The sequence below is a fragment of the Mustela lutreola genome, chromosome 10 (genome assembly GCF_030435805.1).
Source record: "Mustela lutreola isolate mMusLut2 chromosome 10, mMusLut2.pri, whole genome shotgun sequence".
NCBI classification, from domain to species: Eukaryota; Metazoa; Chordata; class Mammalia; order Carnivora; family Mustelidae; genus Mustela; species Mustela lutreola.
Genome location: NC_081299.1, coordinates 95,699,951 through 95,721,641, shown reverse-complemented (window position 1 = coordinate 95,721,641; position 21,691 = coordinate 95,699,951). Strand labels below are relative to the sequence as shown.

General features: G+C 54.0%; 1 protein-coding gene across 5 annotated transcripts in view; it reads left to right on the top strand.

The window, feature by feature from the left end:
• KCND3 (potassium voltage-gated channel subfamily D member 3) overlaps positions 1-21,691 on the top strand; it is a 215,160-nt gene that overhangs the window by 81,866 nt on the left and 111,603 nt on the right. The gene's annotated exons all lie outside the window — the stretch shown is intronic.

Sequence of the window (21,691 nt, the reverse complement as noted above, 5' to 3'; positions counted from 1 at the left end):
GCCGACAAGTGTCTCCCTGGGGACGAAGCTGCTGTCACCGAGGGTAATTGAATTCCTGTTCCCCAGCAGGACAGGTTCTGGTAACCTTTAGGATTAATTGCTCTGGCCGACCTTGGCGGCTGCCTCTGGCTGGCTGTCTTCCTCAGTTTTGATCAGAAAGCCCCAGGGGCTCAATGTCAGACACCAGGCATTGGGACAAGAGTGTGAACTGGGGACTTGGGGATCTGAGCCTTGAGAGAGTTCCCAGAAGCCCTTGCAGCGGCACCCATGGGGGATACCGCACTTCCCTTTCAAGATAAGGCCCATTTTGTGCTCTAGACCTTCCTTAGGTGAGGTTAAAGGAACTCTAGGTGATGGTGACCTGAAGAGAGCAACCATTCGGAAGAGGAAGGCCAAGCTGTCAACCTCCTCTGTTCCTGGGAGAGCATGGCAGTGGTTGTTTCCCATGTCGGGGGATGAAGAGGGCTTAGGAGTCTCATACAGTGAAAGGCTATGGCGGTGGCTCGTGGGCCACATCAAAGTCACCCCTGCTGTGTTGTTCACCAGAACACAGCACCTCAGGCGGAGAGGTGGAGAGATGCTGTGGTGGCCCCATCTCCACCAACACAGGGCACGCGTGATTCCTTGTAACCCTGATGGCTGGTATCTGTCGAGGACTTGGCCTGACGTGAGCGCCTCGCCTATGCCTTGGCTTATTTAATCCCCACACAGCCCTAAGAAGGGTCTGGCGTGATGACTGCCAGCTCATGAAGGAGAAAACTGGGGCCGAGGGAAGGTGACAGGGCAAGGCAAGGGGCTACCTGGCAGATTCTTCAGAGTACGATGCATCTGGTACCAGAAGCAGGGTTTCACTAGCTCTGGTCCTTAGAGGTCTTGACAATGGGACTCTTCCACTTCTCTCTGAGCTGGGGCAGGAGGGTCGGCACTGACCCTGGTGACACCGAGGTTTTATTAAGTTTCCACACTTCTCGACAGAAGAAAGCATTAGCCCCCGTGGATGTTTCATACGAACCAGGCAGTGGTTACAACACGGGAATGCCTTTTGCTTTTGCCGTTACTGCTCTCTAGCTGTGTCTCCTTCCTTATGCTGATCGATAGCCCCTCAATCAGCAAAGACTCATTCACGTGGACTCAGTGTGCCTCAATGGGATGGGGAGGGACCCACCACGGGGCCCCACTCATCGGGTCCTCGCACACTCACCTTCCTTTCACGGGGCTCTGGCACTTGGCCATGAGTGGCATGTCGTTATGAGACTTTCCTGGAAAGCCTGATTGGCCACTCATTTGTTTCCACTGCCACCTCCCCACCCCTCAGATGGCAATGGATGTTGCCATGACAACGTAATGGGAGGCAATCACACCTATTGTGGGACAGGGATGTTGACTGGCAGGAAAGAGCCTGTGTGGGGCTGGGGAGACAGGAGAGAAACAGACCTTCTTGTGCCCAAGAGAAAAGAAATTAATTCAGAATTAAGGACCCTTCCAAATATCAAGTCCCCATCCGATGCCTATGGAAACTTTATACTCACCAGGTCACATTATTGTCCTTCTGACATAGTCTTACCTAAGGGAATAAATGAATGAGTGAATGAATAAGAGCGCACAGCTTTTGACTCATTTCGAACCAAAACTTCCCCTCAGAGATGAGAAAGCCCTTAACTAGTTGCTTTTTTCCTTCCTATCTTCCTTCCTTCCTCTCTTTTTCTTCACACACAATAGCACAACCTCTAAAAAGCTGGGGAAGACAATGGGTGGCATTTCCAGGATAACCTAGAAGAAGAGCTTGGATTTATTTTGGAGGCAAAAAAAAGTGGGGGAGTTGTTGAATTCAGTCAAAGAACGACTCAGGCAAATCGACTGTCAGATTGGAAGTCACTGGAACATGGGAGCAGGGGGACACTGGCTGGATGTTGGGAAGGCTGCTTGGGAGGTGGGAAGTAACAAGTAAACATGGGCAAGCTACCGAGTGTTTATCTGCCTCGGTCCGGGCTGGCGGAGGATTCCATGAGCTAACTCAGAACAGGCTGTAAGCATTAGCTGTTATTTTTACTGGGCTGCTTGAACAAGCTCTTTTACTTCTCTGAGCCTCGATTTCCTCACTAGTCAAATGGGAATTATGTGGGCCTCCCAAGCAAGTATTTGTGAGGGTTAAAGAAGCTACCATGCAGGAATGTGCCTAGCTAATACTTTCTAGATATACAATAGGTGCTAAATAAATGTGATTCAAATCTCAGTCTAGTATTCTAAAGGGACAGGGGAGTAGAGAGGATCTTGAAATTCTCAGCCACCCCATACAAAACATACCTGGAAGATGCCTCTGGCAGGCAAGGCTTCACTGTCTCCTCCTCTACCATCAAATATTTGCAGAGTGCTGAGCTTGGGCCAGGTGCCATGGAGAGCCACAAGTGCAGGATGGTCTGCTCAAGGGGCTTTCCAGAGGGCCACGGGGAAAGTCATGCAGGTGAAGCAGTGATGTTTGCACAGTGGACTGCAGAGCCTCTTGCCTTCTAGCTGTGCCAGGCCCGTGACAGGCATTCTACGAGTACTTGTTGAATAAATGAAGGAATGAATGTCAAGTAGAAAGACAAGGGGATGCTGAGACAGGCTGGGGACATTATAGAGGTCCTGAATCCACAGAGCCCCAGGATGATTATAAAGGGGGGTAGCGGGGCTGGTATGCGAACAGGTCTTTGAAGTTGTAGACAGAACCCCTCCCCGTTTGTCTTCATCTGGGCTCTGCTTCTGAGCTCCCAGTCCTCGGAGGGCAGGGACCAAAGCTCTCCTCCCAGGCCACTGGCCTGCCCTCAGCCTTGCCAGCTACCACTTCCCCTTGCCATATCCACAGTGTACACACAAACAAGAGGAACTCAAAGGACGTGTATTAGTTATCGATTGCTGTGTAACGAAGTAGCCCAGCACTTAGTTACTTAAAACCAGAAACGTTTACTATATAGCACAGATTCTGTGGGTCAAGGATCCAGAATGGCTTCTCCACTTGCATGCCTCTGGCTCAGGGACTGTCATGTGGCAGCAGTCAAGATGTCACCCAGAACTCAGTCACCCCAGAGTCTGTTCCCTTGTAGTGATCAGTTCAGTTCATCCATCTTTACGGAGTGCCGTGCCCCCTCGACGTGTGGCGGATCATGATGGATGGCTGAATACCAGGGACAGGAGCCCGGGGCAGGCAGGGGCAGACCAGAGAGGGAAGGAGGGCAGAGATGTCATCTCACAGAGGGAATTCTAAACTGATCCTGCAGGACAGGATGTTAGCCAGCAGTGGGGAGTGGGTTTGCCGTCACAGGGACAGGGAAAACAATTCAGGGAGAGAAAGGCATCCAGTGTGGGGACCACAGAGGCTTCTGGGCTGTGAGAGTGTGAGAGGGTCAGGAGCATGGAAAGCTGTGCACACAGCTACACCTCAGTTACGCCATCAGCAGATTCGCTAGTTCTTGGCTCCACCTCGATGGACTGGACTCAGGAGTGAATGCTTTGTGCACAGTCAATCTGGAATAAGGAAGGAGTGAACGGTCACGACCTCATCCCCCAATTCCAGCCGAGGACGGAGGGGGTTGTTCCTGAACCCAGGGCAGGGCAGAGAAGCAAGGTGCAGGAAGCAGTGTCCTGAGAGAGAACTGGGTCAAGGCCAGGGCAACGTCCAAAATGCAAGTCACTCGTTTGGTTCGATGAGATTGGTTTTTAAATAATATAGTGATCTGCCGAGTGTCATAAACCACAGTTAAATGACCAACTGCCAAATAACTGATTCCAACACAAGGTCACATAAGATCAGAGAGGATGAAGTGTAGACAAGGGGGTCCTCTAGACGGAGCCGACCAGCCGGTCAGGATGTTTGTTGGGCAGAGTGTGCGGCGTCCCAGCCAGGTATGCTCATAATCATCTCCCCAGAGGGTGGGGGTCAGAGGAAGGGGGAGGGTGGATGCTCTGGACCCCCATAGGCCTTCCAGAGCAGGGAGAAGTCCCTGGGTCTCTCAACCCACTTTCCTAAATTGAAAGCTCTTTCCTCACATTTAGAAGTCTAGGAAAGGAAAACGAGCTTCCTCCCCATTCACCATCCAGTCAAGCATGGGCCTCCTGTGGCTCCTTCTGGGCTCAGAGAGCTTGGCAGTAAGAGAGCTCGGAATGGAAGTCGGGGCACCTGGATTCCCTCTGGCTCTCTAGGCAGCTGGTTATGTGACTGCCGCCAACTCACTGTCCTTCTCAGAGCTACGGGACTCACGTCCGTAAAATGCAGGCGGTCAGAAAAGCCATTCTCCACCTTGGCTGCTCATTAGAATTGAGCAAGGATCTTTCTGAAGTGGGTGATGCCCCTTGAGAGAGGAGATGAGAGATGGGGTATGACTCGGGCATTGCTGTTCCTTTAAACTGACCAGGGGGGTTCTGACCTGCTGCTGGGCGGAGAACCATGAGAGCCACGAGAACCACGAGAGCCCCAAGCTTGCCATGGCTCTTGAAGCATGGCCGGTTTCATGCATGACTCCTGGAGGAGAGCACACCGCAGCCACCTGGGGCCCGATAAACATGGCCTCTGGCTCCTGACACAGAGTCTTCGGGTCAAAGTGAGACCAGGAGTCTTCACTGAAGCCTCTCCCCCTGCTGACCCTCCGGTGTCTCTGACGCCCCAAGTTCACAGCTCAGAGCTGGGAATGCACCAGGTGCCCTCTGCCACCATCGCAGTTAGAACACTTGAGCATGTCCCTTCTGTCACTTAGCAGGGGTCCTTGCGAAAGGCACTGAGCCTCTCTCTTCTCACATCAGATTAGATCAATAGCCATTCCTCCCAGAGTTATGACAGTCTGCTGAAAGATTGGGACAAACGGTATTATTATTCTTATTATTTTCCCACCACCGGAGTGTTCCGGTTAGGCGTTTCTACACTGGTGCCCTTGCTCTGTGCCTTCTGGGGTATAGCCCCCAGCACCCGATCCTGTGTGGTCCCGATGCTTGATCAAAGGGTGTGGTGGAGATAATGAAGACCTGGGCCTGCTCTGGAGCGTGCCTCAGAAATCCACTGAAAGAACAAGACCACGCAGTTTCTAAATCAGTCATTTGGGCTGGTTTAGCATGAAAGGCTCTGATGAGCCGGGACTGATTCATCCATTCTTGGTGTTCTGGGGAGGCACATGGAAGAGGTCCCTGAGAATGCCGTGGACTTCCGGCATGAATAACACCGCCTGCCTCCCTGCCGTGCCCCCCACCCCCACCCCACCGTCAACACCCACGGGGCTGCCCCCTCTGCAGGTGGCCTGGACACAGAGCCGCCAGCCTGGAGTGGCCAGGGCAGAAGGACAAGCCCATGAGGGCAGGCCGAGTCTGTCTCCCCACAGCCAAGCCCTTGTCCTCTCTCCACTGGATTGTGCCAGGTCGCCATGGTGACTTCCTGTCCCTCAGTATGTCAGGGCTCTATCAGAGCTCATCGATGGCAGGTGCAGATAAGGGTCTCAAAGCAGGGGCGGCTGTCGCGCAGGCTGCCGCCGCCAAGCATAGCATCGATCTCGCCTGTGCCCATGCCCAGAGGACGAGGGAAGCTGGGGGAGGAGGGAGCCCTTTCTATATTTAGCTCCTGCACTGGTACATCCCGGTGGACAGCTTTGAAAGAGGCTGACTTCCAAGCCCAGCACAGGAAGGTTTAACATTCCTCAGTTAGGCACTCTCTATGGGCTGTGTTTCGCCCATTGAGAAGGTTAAAGAAATAGGTAAAAAAAAGGAAAGTAAGAGAGAGGAGAACAACGAAGCCAGGCTGCTCTGCAGCTATCATGGGAAACTGCCCCCTACGCAGCTCCCCCACCCACCCCATCCCTGCATTTCCTGGACAGTGGAAGGGGCTTCCCCGGGCAGGTGTTGGAAAGCGCGACAGGAGCATCGAGAACACGCTTCTCTGGATTGTGGAGCCGTCAGTTTGGTCCCTGAGACACTGTCCAGAACAGAAGCAGAGCCCAGGGGCCATCTGAGTATTTGCCCCAGGGCCCTAGATCAGTGACCCCTCTGAGGGGCACCACTTTCAGAAGGGAGCACAGGAAGGACTTGGGTCACTGGAAATCCAGGTTAATGGTCTTACGACCTAGGGATTTGCTCTGCACCTCCAGCCTCCCTCCTGCCAAGCCCTCCAAAGAAACCTGAAAGAGATGCAGCACACCAGGGGAGCCAGAGGGCTGACAAATTGTTTATGTGCTTGAATTCACCAGGTAATTGCATGTCCTTCATTTTGCTTCTGCTGCCCAGCTGTGGCCACACCAGCGGCCTCCACTGAGCTCTCTTAGCCCCTGGCATTGCAGAGAGGTCAGCACAAGAGAGAGAGAATGAGTTTCCTGGGAGAACAGAGGCATCAACAGGAGGCAGAAGGGCCGACACAGGAAGGCTTATCCAAAGGAGCCTAATGTCAACTGGCCGGGAGGGACAGTGCGAGGAGTAGTCGGTGGCTTCTGGGGATTGTGAATAAAGGTGGGGCTTTATTCACAATAAGTGAATAAAGTGGCTCAGGCCTTGCACCTCCCTCCCCAGCTAGACTGTGTGGGGAATATCTAGCCAGCCCGGCATTCTTCACGGCTGTCAGTGGTGCCAGGTGAAGAGTTCAGCACCAAGTTCATAATCATCGTTCAAATTTGGCTCAACTATGGCAGTAATGCAAATGACCCTGCTGCTTAATGAGCAAGTTAAAAGACGGATCAGAACTCGATGGCTTCTCTGCTGGAGGCTTTGCTTTGCAGGGTCAGTCTGAGCTTCGGAAAATAGTAGCTTTCAGATGCCTGACCCGTCCCTGGCCCAGGGGGCCCCAAACGGGTGCCTTGCTCAGGGTGCTCGGCTTGGTGGAAGCTGTGACATTTGGAACCTCTTCCCTCCCCCATAACATTCGTGTTGCATGACCCTCTTCCTCCAACCAGCCCCCTGCTCGGCCTTTTCTGCCCTCTTACCTGGACCAATAAATAGGCACCAAGGAGGACCACAGAAAAGAGCCAGGTGTGGGGTCTGGCACTTTCCTTGTGTTCCCCCTCATCTGCTGGTCACCAGGCTCTCAGAGACGGTGAGCCAGGCCAAGTGTATGTCACAGGCTGGTGCCCCAGTGAAAGAGTGCCACTTCTCTGGACAGCCCAGTCCTGCTCCAGAACATACTGGGTGAAGGATTCCTTCTGGCCATGAGGGTCTGTTTCTGAGATGCTGCCGTCTAGGCATACATCTGTGCATAAGCATTTGTATGTATGAGTGTATTTACTGTGTATTCCTATGTCTATCTGTGTAAATCTGTATCCTTAAAAATATACATTTATAGCAAAGCACTACATTGTTCTCTAAAGTGTGTTGAAAATGGACAGAGGAATAAATGAAGATAATCCTGTTATGTGTGCTGAGCTCTACCACATTCCAGACATTGCATTCGGGGCTTGACACCAGTGTATTTAATTGGTGCCTCACAACAACCTTGAGGTATTACCCCCCATTTTGCAGCTAAGAAAACGAAGGATCAGAGAGCTTAAACTTGGCCCCCAGGACATAACACTGGACAGTGGCTGGCGAAGCTTAGACTTGAAGCCACAGGATCTCCTGGCCACAGAGCTCTGAACCACGAGCCATGGATTCCACGTGGCCCTTCTCTCAGTGGCATTGATGCTAGTGTGCCATGAGCATAGACCGGCACATTCACAAACCGCTGGAATTAAGAAGTGGTGAGGACGCGGGGGTAGGAGTAGAGTCGACTAGATCCAGGGTCCTGCTCAGGACCTGTGGACCATCGTCTCAGCTACACTTCTTGTCTCCCGTCCATACTTCCCTGTGTCCCATGGTGCCATTCTCCCACGCAATTGCCTCCTGTCGCTCCGGGTCTGGTGGAAGTCTAGGGCTGTTGCTACTGGGAACAGGTGCTTTATGAAGTTGCTTGACCCTCACCTGCTCTTTCTCCATCCCTTTAATCTCTGAACCCTAGATTCTTTGACTTGTAGCACAAGGTGCCCCACATATTGGATCCTCTGAAGCCTGCTTCCACTCGGGGACTGGCCTCCCCGTCACTGCTGATCTGGGTCCTGTGCCTGTCTCAGGCCCCCTCACTCACCTGCTGTGTCTGACAGGCGCTCCAGCATCTTTGTGCTTTAGAAACTCAGGCCCCGGCCTGGCCTCAGAACACATGGCGTCTTACTTAGCCTTGCCACTGTGTGATGCAGTGGCCTGAGGTCCTTCCCTTCCATGGGGCTCCGCCGTCACTCGGTGGTCTCTCAGTTCCTTTCCAGCACTGATACTGGAGGGTTTTGCGTAGGGCACAGGGCTCCTGGGGACTTGGGGCCGGCGGGGGCGGGGGGGTGATGGTGAGGCCACAGGGGGACAGGCTGCTCTCAAGGACAGTCTGGTTCTCCAGCTTCCAGCAGGGTGACATCAGGCTTTGGAGCCCTGGTCAAGAGGTTTTGCTGGCTCTTATAAGCACACCTCCCAGGGAAGAGAAAGCATTCTTCCCAGATGCATCCCCAGGAAGTCTTGGTAATGAGCTTCCCCACCCCACACAGAGGTAGCGCCCTGCGTTCAGTGCTCTGTTTTAGCAGGTATTGTCCTGACCCATTTTTATGAGATCTCATTCTCAAGCCTGAGAGCTGCTCCTCTAATTCACAGTGCTCATCTCCGGGTCCCCAGTGCCTAGCCAGGGGCCTGCCGTGCGCAGCAAGTGAGCTGTGATTATCTGCTGAGGCCCTAAATGAAAGTTTTGCACTGGCCTGTAGAATACCGTCTGAGACTTTGGCTCAAGCTGGAAGGCATTTATGCTACTGAGCCTTGATCTCAGGTTACGAAAAGGTAACCCTTTTGGGAAGGTAGCTTGCCTTCATTCTCTTGTATCTTGCATGGGAGCTCACCCACTCTGGGCTTACAGTTGTACTTAGTATAAACGTGTTAAAATGAATGGAATGGAATACAACTTAGCTTATTTTGGACCCCAGGGGTGACTGCTTACATTCTTCGGGCATGCCACTATTCAGCCTTAATTACCTGACTGCACAGCAGCTCTGGGAAGCAGCCTGATCGAACATTAACAGTAATAATAATGCCTTCTACTTAACCCAATACGTGACATTGCTGTGATAAACGCTTTACTACCACTCATTTCATTTAACCCTGGTGTCAATCGTCCATATTCATGTGCCCACCTGAGCAGCCAAGAGGGGCTAAGTGCTTGCTGTGGGGGGGCCCTAGGGGGTGCGTCTGGGTGCAAGGCAGACATGGTTCCATTCCTCCAGTGTTACAGAGGAGGAAATGCACTCAGGGACTCTTGGTCACGTGTCTGTGCTCACAAAGCTCTTAAGGGCAAGACTGCATCTAAACCTCCTTTTTTCTCTTCACTACATCAGGGAAAATGGTGCCCCTTCTGCCAACTCACGCTCGTAGCTGGCTTGCAGGATGGAGGTTGCTGTTGGGTCCCCGTAGACACTGAGTGCCTTGTGCAAAGGGACGCTTGGCAGGGAAACATGGGAGACAGAGCCCTGGGAGTCCTCTCTCTGCAGGGTGGGTGAAGGTGTGGGGGAAATGTGTGGGATTCAGCATCATCCCAGCTTCCAGGGGGACGGACAGACGTTCTGTTTCCTGCCAGAGGTGACACAACGGAGTGGTGTGGGAGAGCAAAGGGAAGGCTCGAGTGAGGGTCTCTGGGGAGAGCCTCGGAGGAGGCACGAGTGAGGTGACCGGCAGCCCTGCCAATGGCCCTGCTTGTCCTCTGGCCCAGGCCACATTGCACAGAGTCTCTGGGAAACTTTGCATGGATGTGGTGGTCTCCCAGACGCTTCTGAGAGCCTGCGATAAAGTCCCAGACTGCTCTTTCTCGGCACCCCTTCCCAGCCCCCAGGGATGCGCACATATGCCCCCATGTGGGGACGTCCCACAGGTCTAGTTCCCTCTGTCCTCCTTTGCCAACACTCCACCTACACTCATGCACGTGAGTTCACAGCCTACACTCAGGTGCACACACATGTGCTCATACACATGCTAAGGGGAAATTCAAAACAACATTCCCAGCTCTGTATGGCCAATGCGATTCAGGCTCCCGATATGGGGGACCGCCATGGTTGGATGAGGGTATGGGCAGCCACGGGGATTGGGTCAGGGTGTGGGGTTGGCGGGGAACTTAGTGGACCCTCCTGCAGACACGTCGCTTCTGTCACCTGGAGCCAGAGGCAGAAGGCAGAGCCGCCCATCCTCTCCCACTGCAGTCCTAGCCTCAGGCCCCAAAACCGAACATAGAGGCTATGTTAAATGGAAGTTCATCAGCAAAAAGGGAGGGAGGTGAAGAATGGAAGGGGAGAGGGGCTGACATTTGCAAAGGGCCTCCTGTGGCCTCCATGTCTATGCTTTCCTTAGCCCTCACGAGACCAGCTAAGGAGTCAGTGTGAGTCTCCCTGTCCTGCAGTGGAAGAGGTCAGGGCTCACAGCAGTCTCGTTGGAACAGTGATAAGCTAGGAGTTGGGCCCAAAGCAGGGAAGACACTGAGTCAAGATTTGCCAGTGACCCCACACAGGCAGATGAGCGGCTAGAAGGCCTTTGGTCCCCTGAGCCCCTAATGCTAGGAGGCTGGAGAGAGGGAAGGAATACTACTACCACAGCCATGGCGGGGGCGGGAGGCAGAGGACAGGATCATGCCACCCCTCCATGTCTAGTGTGACAGCCAGTATCACTGATCTGAAGGGAAGGAAAGGGTTAGGAGATGCTGCTGAGCCCCTGGCAAATCCTGGTCCTTAAGCAGAAAAGCCGAGGGATCCCCACGTCAGGCTGGCTGGTGGTCCTGCCGCCCCGTGTGGGGCATGTGTCTCCCAGGAGGCCTTGGAGTCCCCTACTCCCACCTCTGCCCTTGGCCATGACCTCAGCTTAGACCCCACTTCCTTTGGGAAGCTGTCCTAACCCCCACACTGTGGTTTCTGCTCTTGTTGTCTCCCTGTCCCTCTCCCCTAGGACTCTGAGGTCCTAGAGGACAAGGGCTGGACTTTGTTGACAGTGAAAGCCCCACACTCAATAAAAAACCCAGTGAGAAAACTACTCAGTGCTCATGGTCCCCTTCTATTCAAGCTTTCCACTCACCGAGTGCTTACTGCAAGTTCCCTTGTGCCAGACCCCAGGGACTCAGTGACAAATGGGTGACGTCCTGGCCACAGTCCCCTAGGGAGACAGTCACACATCTCCAGCTGCCATCCGTTGATGTCCATGTCAGACAATGGGCAGGATAACAGCAGCCAGCCCTCTCTAAGCATTTGCTGTGCTCCAAGCTTTGGTGGGGCCAGCGGTGGGTGGCGGGACAGCCGATGAAGGGGGACTTCCGGTGGGGGCGTGCCGCTTCTCAGTGCCAGTGGCTGGACTTCTGGGGATTCATTTTAATTTCCCGCCGCAGGGGTACAATCAAGGGAAAGAAAGAGATAATAGGAATTAAAATGACTAGAGTCCTTCCCTCTTGAAGGGTTCCACATGGATTAATTGATTCCTCCTCCCAGTCCCTGTGGACCCATTTTACAGCTGAGGAAATGGAGCCAGAGCAGAGAAGTGACACGCCCAGGGCCACAGCTACCAAACCCGGCTGGGTTCCAAAGCCTGGCAGCCTGCTTCCTCAGCTTACCTCTCAAGGTTGCCCAAGGGCCGATGAGACTGGTGGGGAGAGAGGTTCTGTTTTACAGAAGGAGGGCTGGGTTTGTAGATGGGGTGACTTCCGAGGATCCAAAGCCTTTGGCGGTCTAAGGAAAGTTCGGAAATAAAGTACTTTCTCCTTTATACTTGACCTGCATTTATCCATCCTTCAGATTCCTTATGGAAACAAAGCACTAGGTGCATTCCTCTGATGTGAGACCTGGTTCTAGAGACCAGGACCGAATGCCCTCTACCTTGCTGGTCCCACCTCGTCCATATATACACCTAAGCCCACAGCTCACACCTACACCCAACCTTCCTCACTCAGAACTGGGTGATCTGGCCTCTTCCTGCACCCCAGACTCCCACACGTGGGCCCATCTGCCTTCACTTCATCCCAGTGCACAGCTCCCAGACCCGCAGGCCCAGCCCCACAAGGTCCCGCACGTACCCAGCTCCACACTCTCCCACCCCTGTGCTCCCAGATCCTGCCCCACACAATCACACACAAACGCCCGCCACATGCAAATTCTGAAAGGACATTTGGACTGAAGTCCAGGCCATTTTCTGGGGTGAGGAGAAGAGAGAACAAACCATGGAGGGCAGGGAGGATCCCCTCGGCTGTGAGGAACCCCAGGAAGCAGGCAGCCAGGCCCCAAGGCCGGGAGCTGTGGTGCAATAGAATTGCTTAATTGTCACAGCTGAGAACCCCAGGAAACCCCACAAACAAGGATTGTTAGCAAGGATTGAAGAAAGTCTCCAGAGCTACGAGGCCAGGCAGATACTAAAGGAGGGCCCGTCCCATGGCCATACCTTCGCTGAACTGGCGTTTCGGGCGCCCCTGCCCCGGCCTGCCAGCTTGCTCAGTGCTGGCAATGCCACAGTGCGTAAGACAGGCCCAGCCCACCTCAGGGTGTTGCAGTCTGCTCCTAGGAGCCGTGTGCGGATGATGGTAATAATAATAGCTGCCACCCCAGGTGCCTGGGTGGCTCAGTCGGCTAAGCTCCGAGTCTTGATTTCAGCTCAGGTCATGGTCTCATGGCCATGAGATGAAGCCCACATCGGGCTCCACACCCAGTGTGAAGCCTGCTGAAGATTCTCTCTCTCTCCCTCTCCGTTTGCCCCTCTGCACTTACACTCTCTCTCTCTCTTAAAAAAAATAATAAAAAGGCTTTAAAAATTATGGTTGCTAACCTTCGCTGTGTGCCAGAAACCTCTTGTCACTTACACAGGTGTTAATTCATTTAATCCCTTTAACGGCCCCAAAAGGAAGGTCCCGATTGTCCTCCTTCTTTAAGAAGGCAAAACTGAGACACACAGAGATTAAGTAACGTGTCCAAGGGTTAACAGCTAATAAATGAAGGAGCCAATATTTGAACCTAGGCAGGCTGAGAGCCCATGCCATTAACAGCATGATGACAATGCTCGTGAAGGGTGAGCTACCCCCCTCCCAAACCCCGTATCGGCATGATACTTTAGAGTTTAGATACGCTTTATTTAGCCCGCTTGAAACTACCAACTGGCCTCGGATGTGGTTCTCGTTATTCCCATTTTACAGATAGGGATGTGGAGATCCAACACTTCAAATATATTACTTACTGGACAGTTGGGAACAGAGTAGAGCTCAAGCCCAGATCTGTCAGTCCCAGGCCCGGTCACGTCTTCGTTCTGGGCCTCAGTTTCCCTATCTGTAAAGCAAGGAAGATCCATGCCTCCTCCCTCCTGGTTTCCAGAAATGCATCACATGGTATTAAGTATAAAATAGGAGGCAAAGGAGGTTGAAATCTTCTGAGTGAAGAGTCAGGAATAGGTCCCCTCCTGGTGACCCTGTCTTGTATTTTTACCACAGTTAGCTCAGAAGGCAAGTGAACTCTTGACCATGATGCTATGCGGGGAGGCGACAGACTCTGGAATCCGACAGAGTCGAGTTCAACTCCTGCTCTGACACGTAGCAGCTGCATTCTCGGGCAAGTCACCTCGCCTTCTCTGAGCCTGTGTCCCCTGCCATAACGGGGCTGGTAGCAGGGCCACTGTGAAGAGAAAGGAAGGGATGTGTGAGGAGAGTGTGCCATTCCCTGAGGAAGACGAGCCCACACGTCCTTGTGGTCACTGAAAATTGTCCTCATTATTTTTTAATTTTTAAAAAACTTTTTCAATTTCCATTTCGATGTGGGGCTTGAACTCACCATCCTGAGACTGAGACCTGAGATGAGATCCAGAGTCAGACGCTTAACCGACTGAGCCACTAGGCTCATTATTTTTATCGTTGGTCCTGGCAGTGCCCGTGCCTGAGGGGAAAGCACCTCTACTTCCTGAACTTCCTCCTGGCATTGAACCAGGCTTTCTTCGAAAAAATGCTTTTCCACACTTGCAGCGGCCCCCAAAGGGGCCTCGTCCTGTCCTTACCCCTCAGAGTTTGAGCAGAACCTCCCCTCAGGCGGCCCTGCGGGGGGAGCCTGCAGCCTTTCCTCCAGAGCTTCCTGCCCACCCACTGGGCCCTATAGCTAAGGGCTTACTCTGAGGTCCCCTGACTCATCTTGCTGCTGAATAATCCGGGAAGGTGACTGATTTAGGGAACATGCCAATTCGATATCAGGGCCTGATCACTGAAACGCAGCTCCCCGGGGAAGAGAAAATGAAAAAATATGACTAAACTGTCCTCCCACACGGGCTGTCATTAAAACAGTGCTCGGTATGTCACAGATATTTTTGCTTCGTCTCCAAATAATTTGTTCTTCCAACTTAAAATTTTTTTCTTAATTTGATTTTTATTACCCCTTCCTCCACCTCCCCATTTGGTATGCACTTTGCTCTGGGAGGCTGAGGGAAGGTAAACCCCTGTCCTCCCTGCCCTGGCCCTCAAAGTCCAGGCAGAGAAGCCCCCAAATAGGCTGAGGCAGAACCTTCCCTGCCTGCCGCCTCCTCCTCCCCTTCCTCCCTGCCCAACCCCCTGCTCAGCCCCCTCCCCCTCTTCCCTCCTCTCTCTCCTTCTTTCCGTCTTCCTCTCTCCTCACCCCTACCTGTCTCCCCTCCTGCTGCTGCTGAGTCTGGCCCCTGCCCTTGGGCAGCTGGGACACATCATGAACTAAGGTCTCCAGGCATGGTCCGCGCAGGCCCCACTGCTGAGAAAGAGTCTATCTGGGCAATTGCTTAGCAGAAGGAAGTTCTCAGAAAGGTTGGACACATGCAGGCCCAGAGCCTTGATTATAGGCCCAGTCGGATAGTCAGAGAGTGTCCATCTCCCCAGCTTCTCTGAACCCACGTGGCCCCGGGCCTGGTGAGGCTAGGGCAGCCTTTTCCCCGGGGAGCCTCCACTGACCCCCCAGCAGGAGTTTCCTGCATTAGCACCACGCAGCCCTGTTTGGTAACCGTCCTTCCGCCATCTTTAAGCTCCTGATGAGAGAGTCAGTCAGTGTTTACTTCGGCAGGTATGGAGGGAAGCAGCGTCATAAATAAGACAGAGTTCCTGCTCCTGTGTTTTGGGGATAGGTTGGGTAGGTGCGGGGGAGACAGACAAACGTGAAAACAGAAAAACACACAAATGACAAAGATAACTTCAAGTTAAGCGCTGGGAAGGAGCTGGAAGAGGGGAGGGGAGGAGAGAAAGACAGCTTTAGCCAGAGTGCTGAGGAGGGGCCTGGGTGACCCAGGGGCAGGCCCTGATGGGAGGCGTCACTGCAGAGACACAGGGAAAGAACATTCCAGGTGGAAGGAGAACCCTCTGTGCAACTGGGAAACGACTGGGCCCCTCTGAGAGACAGGAAGGGCACCGTGTGGCTGGAGCCAGTGGGCTAGTGGGCTCCCCTCATGGCTGGCAGTGAGGAGTTAGCCAGCCGCAGACCCTGAGGCCCCCGCTCCCTCGCAGGCCACGTGTGAAGGACAGGTTGTGGGGAACAAGAGGGGGCCAGGGTACCCATGGAGGAGGCTGACTGTGGAGGGTGCAAGGGGGTCTTAGATCTAGCTCTCTGTCCTGTCCACTAGCTGCAGGCTGCCCACACCTAGCATGTGCAGAGCTCTCCCAGCTCTAGTTCAGGCTCCCAAGACAAGGGACAGGCCCCGTCCCGGCTAACAAAGGGTGGGCCACATAGTAGAGCAGGAGGAGCACTTGCCGAATGTTCCAGATGCCTGTATCCTGGGAAGGACTTCATGTGCATGGGAACTCTTTGAGAACTTTGGGATTTTAAAAGGATCACACACACCCCCACTGCCCACCGCATCTCCCCCACATACCTCTTATTCTCCAGCCTCACCACCTAGTAAGTCCTGAGCTTCCGGTGGGAGGCTATGTCATTCTTCCAAGCCCTCCTACACATCCCCCATCTCTCTGAACACCTCCTGAGGGGCTTCTCCCTGCCGTCCCTGGCAAACCCCTGATCATCCCTCAAGCACCAACATACCACTTTCTCCACCGAGTGTCCCCAGACCACACCTCCTCCCCTGTCTCCTGCCATGTAGCAGGGTTCCAGAGCGTCCTGCCCCGAGCTACCCTGTACCCCTCTGGGCGCCACAGCCGGCTCTCACTGCGTGGTGACGATCTTCTTGCCTGCATGTCTCCCTTGCGGAACTGTGAGCCCCCAGGGGGGCAGAGCCTGGCCTCTCCCACCAGCACCCTCTCCCTGTGCTTGGCCCAGAGCAGCTACCCGACAGGCGTCTGCTGACACAGATCCATCCCTCTTGGTCATCACTCCAGCTAAAAGCCAGGCTTTCTAATCACATCTGCAAACCGAAGGCTGCTCACCATTCAGGATCAACCCAGGCCTAAACCCACCCCCTCCAAGAAGTCTTTGATTTGGAAAGATCATTCACAGGATCCTCTTTGTCCCGGGACTCCCTGTTTCAATTCCGTGTCTCCCCAGAATATGGTTTCCAGCAGGTCTTCCTGCCTACTTCCTTTTTTTCCACTAACGGGTTCTGTTGATAGTTACTGTTCAGTCGCAGCCGAAATGTCAGAGACCCCCTCCCTGAATGCCATCTGGGAGAGCTCCCACCCACCCAGCCATGGTTAGGGTCTGCGTGGTACTGCAGGCATGTTGACTTACTGATTGTCTAGTCGTCGCCAATCCAATGCAAGTTCCAGGAGGCAGGGCCTGGCCTACACTCTCTCGCTCACAGCAGCCTCCCTGCCCATGGTAGGTGCCCGGGAACCATTCTGTGAGCAGTGACTCTGGAGCTCTTCCAATATCTGTATTGTTGCTGTAGTCACCAGGCCCCTTTCCCCCAGAAAGCACACCATCCGCCTGAGGTCTCGAGACTCGTGCCTTGGATAGCTGACCTGCAGATGTGGGCAATGCCCAGGAAGTGAGACGCATGGGCTCTTAGTGGTGAAGCCGAGGAGAGCTGGGTGGCCAGAGCAGGAGGCCAGGCTTTGTGGAGGGCATGAGGGCAGGTGCGAGCTTTGGGCACTGTCACTGCTAGGCCTGTGCTCGTCCAAAAGACCATACTCCAACTCTTCATGACCCTTTAGCAACTCTGTTTGCCCTTTCAGTTCCAGTCACTCCTTCTCTAGGAAGCTTGCTCCTGTCCCCCACATTCAAGGCTGTGGGACCCTGGGCCTCCATCTCCTGGAAGACACAGCTTTGGAATGGCCTTTTAGGTCTTCTCCTACACACATACACATTACAAAGTTAGCTCAGGGGTGCCTGGGTGGCTCAGTGGGTTAAGGCCTCTGCCTTCAGCTCAGGTCGTAATCCCAGGGTCTTGGGATCGAGCCCTGCATCGGGCTCTCTGCTCAGCAGGGAGCCTGCTTCCCCCTCTCTCTCTGCCTGCCTCTCTGCCTACTTGTGATCTCTGTCAAATAAATAAATAAAATCTAAAAAAAAAAAAAAAAGTTAGCTCAGTGAGGACAGGGGTGGTGTGTGATTCAACTTCAGTTCCCTAGAACCTAATACAGTTCCAGGAACATAGTAGGTGCTCAGAAATTACGGGTAAAATAAATGAAGACAGGAGCTTATTACCTTCCCTGATGGGGAAGGAACCCCTGAAGTACGGGTACCAACTCCTTCGTTAATTCAGCATTTATTTATGGAGTCCTCACTGTGTGTCAGGTGCTGTGCTAGACTCTGGATACAGCTGTGAGCAAGACAGACAAAGCTCCCTGCATTCCAGGAGGTTACAGACTGGCCGGGGGACAGGCAAGGCAAGATAAGGAAGCAGAGGGATAGTTTAGATCATGATCAGTGTGATGGGGAACGGCAAAGTCGAGAAGGGGGCAGCAGCGCTGGGAACGCAGGGTAGTCAGTGTTGGTCCCCGGGAAGGGATTGGAAGGGTGCCTGCGGGAGGTGAAGTGCCCACGGGGAGCCGCCCCTTCTGCAGGCCTCCAGCGAGTCTGCCCTCTCTCTTCTGAAACACCAACTTCTCTCTAATGGACTATTCCATTGGCTTCAGACATCCTGTTGTTTCTTCATTCCTGAAGGATCTTCCTTCCCACCGTCCTTCCTGCCACCGCTGCCACCACTTCCTGCTAACCAACAAACCCTCTTTGCTTCTTGTTGTAGTAAAACTCCTTGGAAGAAATGTTCTGATTCATCCCTTCCTATTCTTTTTCTTCTTTTCTTCTCCTCTTTCTAACTTGATCGACTCTCCTGTGGTGCCCACATGCCTGGCACCTTCCTAGCACTCACTGATTTCATCCTCCTAATGGCCCTGTGAGGTTCAGTGGCCTCAGATTTGAAAATGGAAGCAAAGATGGGGCGCCTGGTTGGCTCAGTTGGTTAAGTAGCTGGCCTTCAGCTCAGATCATGATCCTGGGGTCCTGGGATGGAGCCCCGCTTCAGGCTCCCTGCTCAGGGAGGAGCCTGCTTCTCCCTCTCCCTCTGCCTGCCACTTCCCCTGCTTATGCTCTCTCTTTCTCTCCCAAATCAATAAATAAAATCTTTTAAAAGAGAGAGAAAGAAGAAAACGGAAGCAAAGAGAGGTTAAAGAGCTTGTCTGAAACCACACATCTAGGAAGAGGCAGAGCAGGTCTTGAACCCTGGCCGCCTGGGGCCCAGAGCTGTGCTCTCAGTCGCTGTGCAGCAGGGCCTCTGGGTGCCCCACTCCCTGACTGCCAGGCACTGCTCTCTGGAACCTCCAGTCGGGATTACCCATGGTGTCCCTGTTACCAGTTCCCATGCCGGCCTCTGGCCCGTCCTCTTCCTGCCGTCTCCACAGCATGAGCTCAGCTGCTCACTCACATGCTTTCTTCCCCAGGCTTCCAGGACACCACATCTGCCTGGTCCTGCGTCCTCACCTTTCCGTCTCCTTTGCTGGCTTCTCTCTCCCTACCCTGGGCTGCGGGAGAGCCCGGAGCTAAGTTCTCTGTACTTTTTTTCCATCTGCACCCACTCCCTGGTCCTCTGGTCCCATCTCCTGGCTTTCAGTACTCTGCATGTGCACTCCCGTGTTTGTCATTCCCTCCCAGACCTCCTCCCAACCTACGTCTGTCGGAGTGCTCCCCATGTCCACCGCGGTAACTCACAGACATCTCAGAGCCGACGCGTCCAAACCGCGCTGGTTTCCTCCCTGCATCCCGCATGGCCCAAACACACGCGGCCCATCTTCCTTATGGAAGGAAAGCACCTGCCTTTCGAGGGCTCAAGCCCAAAGCCATAGAGCTGCCCTGAACCCCTCTGCTCTTCTCCCACCCCGCGTGCCATCCATCAAGGACTTATTCTGACTGTCCCTGCAGAGCACGCACAGCGCCTGACCGCCCCTCACCGTCTCCACCCCTACCACCGCTGTGAGCCCCTGTCACCTCTGCCTGCCTGGAATGTCCTCCGCATGGGGCCCACCACTTGCATCCTTGATCCCTTATGTACTTGCCTCATGGCAGCCGCTGGGACCCTGTGGCCCTGAGTCTCAGCACGGCTTTCTCCGGTCAGAACCATCTCATGGCTCTCCCTCTCACCCAGAGACAAAGCCACAGTCTTTACGTGTCCTTCATTCGGGTCCCCAGAAGTCATGGTCTTCTCGGTTCCTCGACATTCCAGGAAGGCTCCCACCTTAGGACTCTGCGTGGCTGTTTCCGTAGCCTGAAAGACTCACCCCCAGACGCCTCACGGCCAACTGCCCCCCAAATGTCACCTTTTGGATGGCAGCTGGCCTGACCTCACAGGCTTCCGTCTCCCTCTTGCTCTGCTCCGCTTTGTCCTCCGTAGTCCTTTGCACCTTTGAACAGAAGGCGTGGTTGGCTCACTGAAATAAAAGAACGCGAGCAGGAATCTTTGTTCTGGGTCGTGTTCTTCTAAGCACCAGGGAGAGACCCTGACAGAGCAGGGCTCTGTAAATGCCTGTTGAGTGACCCACTGGCAAAGCAGCCCTCTCTTATGTATGCGGTCACATGGGTGACCTGATCTGGGGAGGCAGCGGAGTGCTGAGGGCAGCCCAGCAGCCACAGCGCCTCCGTTGACCTAGACGGACCCTTCCATTGAGGTGGACAAGCGGCCCCGCTCTGCGGAACGACAGGCCAACCTCTGCAACCCTGCTGCTGTGGGGACTGTGTGTCAGCAGGCCTGCCGCCAGGCGGTGACGGGAGGATGGGCTGCCCAGGGACTTGAGAAACTGGAGGGCTGCCACCCCGTCAGGCCCATCTCCCTGACCCCGGGGCCCTCTGCCCGCTGCCTGTGTCTCCTCTTTTCTCTTCAAATATTCCTCTGCGTCTTTCTGCTGCTCCTTCTCCCTTCCCCCTAGAGCCGCAGAGCTTCTCCCTTCCCTCACCGCAGAGCTTTCTGTCTCTCTCTGCTTTGGGGTTTCTCCATATCTGGGTCTCTGTGTCACCGTCTGTTTTCTCCTCCGTTCCGCCTCTCTCTTCCCTTGTCCGTTTTCCTCTTTCTCCGAATCCTCCTCTTCCTCGCCTGAAATCACCACCTCCCTCCCACTCTGGTTTCTTCTCTTGGTCTCTGGCCTTTGGGGGGCAGTCTTCTGTCCAGGGCAGAGTCCTCGATCTCTTCCTCCTTGGCCCCCGGGACGGGTTTCCACCTGTGATGACTCTGGTTGACCCCAGCCATTGGTCAGCCTGGTCCTTCCAGTCCCCTTGTCTCTCTAGAGCTGACTCTGCCAACGCTCTGACCCACCCAGCCACCCACCCTGGGTGACCTTGTCCCCGCCCTACAGTGTTGGCCTGTCTGATGCCCCACAGCCCTTGCCAGGACCTGGGGCTTTCTTGCTTTCACCAGGGTGACCCTCTGCTAATTTTCTGAGGCTCTTGTGTAAATGAGATAGTCCTCTCTGAATTATAAAAACTTGCCTGTAGCTCCTTCGCCCTGGGCCAGAACTTTCCATTCCCAGATCCTCCGAAATGATTCCTTCTCGTGCTAAGCCCCACCTACCTTCCTCTTTTCTGGCCAGCGATTCAGATAACTTCTTGAACACTGAGCACCAGTCTGTGTTGCATTTGCTTTGATTCAGCAACTTTTAAATCTGGTGTCCTTGCCGGTTCTTCCGTTGCCCAACCAGTAAATGTTTACTCCTGCTATTCCACGACAGCGGAATCGTGGGGCACACGAGGGCTCCTCTCCTTTTGGGGGTTTGTTTCACTTGGAAGTATTGTCAGGGACTTGCAGGCAGCAGAGCAGGACGGTCTGGGCCCCCGGATGAGGCTGAGAAGAATGATGGGTGCTTTCCTTTTCTCTCCACCCGACCCCCTCCTCTTCCTTCTCTGGTACGACCACTGCTGAATTGTCTGTTTTTGTCATTCTCCCTTGGAAAGGCATCTTTCCCTCCCTCCTCACGCCCACCTGCCAGAGGGGGATTTGCTGGAAGCTTGTCGTGTACTTTAATGGGATCCTGTCCACGATGGGGCTTCATGGATTGGAGGACATAGTAATTCAGGGTTTGCAAGGACTGACTCAAGCTCCGTGGACAGACAGGGCAGCTCACGGTGCTGGGCAGTGTTTCCTATTAGCTCACACTTCTCTGACTTCTAACTGACACCACCCCCGCCAAAAACTCTAATTTTGCTCCCAGATAAGTATGAGGGGAAGCGTGTTTGCCTCTCTCTCTCCATATGCCTTACTCACTCCCTGGCTTTCTCACAGGCCCAGAGCTCATCTTCTTAGAGCATGACAGTGCATTAGGCTGCAGGAATTTCCTCATTGCATTCTGGGCAGGCACTGTTCC